This window comes from Triticum aestivum, chromosome 2B (assembly GCF_018294505.1).
Source record: "Triticum aestivum cultivar Chinese Spring chromosome 2B, IWGSC CS RefSeq v2.1, whole genome shotgun sequence".
NCBI classification, from domain to species: domain Eukaryota; kingdom Viridiplantae; phylum Streptophyta; class Magnoliopsida; order Poales; family Poaceae; genus Triticum; species Triticum aestivum.
Window position 1 is genome coordinate 32,397,820 of NC_057798.1, and position 2,202 is coordinate 32,400,021.

Below are 2,202 nucleotides of genomic sequence, written 5' to 3' on the forward strand. Positions count from 1 at the left end.
TTGGCGTGAGGGCGAAGCCCTCCGGCAAATATTATGGTTGGGAATATCTCCATACAAGTGTTGCCAATATTAATGGTCACTGGCTAGACATATACCAAATAGGTTTAGAAAACTATAAGGGTGGGAAATGCTTGCATTATTATGGTTGATTTGGCTATGTAGAAATGACATTGTTCTTAATGGCAAAAATTCTTCTCCTCGGCAGGTAATTTACCTTATAAGCTTCATATATGGTCTATATTAAACGTAGTATCGATCATTATTCAATGTGGTTTGTATGATGAAATGGATGACTGTTCCACCACCTCCTTCGACATGGCCATATATAGTGTCGGTCCTATATGATCTTACTGTTGTTGATATGTCATATTTTTTCGTTGTGTCAGACTAGTTATGTTGACTGTATGCATCTTAGCTATGCAGATGCTGGGTGTCGCTCATCTTGCTTCGTATCCGTTCGATGCTACATTTTAAGTTAATGAAAGCATCATTTTATTATAATAAAAAGAGAAAAGTATGTTTTTGGTCCCTCAAGTTCTCAAAAAGTATAGACTTGGTCCTTCATGATTTTCTGGTATACATTTGGTCCTTCAAGTCTCAAAACCGGATAAGTTTGGTCCTAAACCAGATTTGGAGCACATTAACCAGGTTTGACCGCCACAAAACTGCCCGATGAACTGTAATTTAAAAAAAAACTTCAAAAAATGTAATTTTTTTGGGATCCAGTATGCTTACATGCACAAGGTGCCACCAACTTTTCCTGCTCTTTTGACACTCGAGGATTATTATTTTTGAATTTACTATTCATCATGCAGATATTTTTGTTTTTTTTTCCACGAGCTCCTTGAGTGTCAAAAGGACATGAAATTTTGTTCGCATCTTAAGCATATTCGACCCCAAAAAATTTCAGATTGTTTTGAAGGTTCTTTATATATTTTTCAAATTACTGTTCATCGGGCGGTTTTGTGGCGGTCAAAACCGGTCAACGTGCTCAAAATCTAGTTTAGGACCAAACTTATCCGGTTTTGAAACTTGAGGGACCAAATGTATACCAAAAAATCTTGAGGGACCAAGTCTATATATACTTTGTGGAAACTCGAGGGACCAAAAACATACTTTTCTCTAATAAAAACTAGATAATTAGTACATCGGACTAATTGATGATATAGATATTCTGATGTCCAGAAGCATGCAACTAGAACACCATAGTAGTACTCGAGATAATGCTCGTTGCCGTCACAATGCATTGTAACAGTTCCCCTAACTACAATTTGCTATGTATATATAGGTAGCCAAGTGAAGATACACAGATATTTCATCAGCCCATCACCGGTCACTTCTGCAATCGATCGAGCCAGAGAATTCCCGCAAATAAACCACTTCATATTGTCGATCGATCATGCTAGTTGCATATCTGATCTTGCTAGTGGCGAAGACCTACACACAAGAGCAGTATACGGCTGTATACCAAGTTGCCAACCCCCTATAAATATCAGAACTCCACCGCATTGAGAAAACATCCAACTTAGATCAAGATTAAACACAATCAAGCAAGGTACTTCAGGTTCGATCCAGGAATTAAAAGTCATTCATCCTTCAAATCTCCTATGTTATAATTTGTATCTTTTCCATAATCCCATTCTCTCAATTCTTAGTCTCTTTCCAACGCAGATTGGCACCACCACTGTGAAGCATGAAGGCCGCTACAGTCCTTGTGTTGGTCCTACTGGTGACTACATACTCTGCTGCTGCAGCTCCGGCGCGGAAGTTGGCAGGAGATGATGGGCAGCAGACAGGCGAAACGGTGACGAAGACGGAGGTGAACGTACTAAACGGGAGGCCAGGTTCTGGCGACGGTGAGCATAACTGCCGAATGAGCTGGTTTGTCCCCTCTTCTTGCAAACCAGGTCCGTGAAAACCTGCTAGTAAATCGTCACGGTTAAATGGAGAACTGTGTGAACCAATGACGAATCAAGAAGTACTGCGGGGAATGGTTTATATATGATGCTCTAGAAGAAATTAAAAAGGCTGTATTTTAGGTTATAGCAGTATAATTTGCAGTTGTACTGCCAGAAACATGGATGTAATTAGCATGTAGTATAATATACTATACTCGCATCAATAAAAGCATGGTTTGTTTATGTATACCTTCGGATTGTATATGTATTATGAATTACTGTATATCTATACCTTTGGACTGTA

General features: G+C 39.0%; 1 long non-coding RNA gene across 1 annotated transcript; it reads left to right on the forward strand.

Moving 5' to 3' along the window:
- The first annotated feature begins 1,524 nt into the window (after positions 1–1,524).
- LOC123040182 (uncharacterized) lies at positions 1,525–2,202 on the forward strand. Its single transcript, XR_006418067.1, has 2 exons — positions 1,525–1,564; positions 1,672–2,202. It is a non-coding gene; the product is annotated as an uncharacterized lncRNA (long non-coding RNA).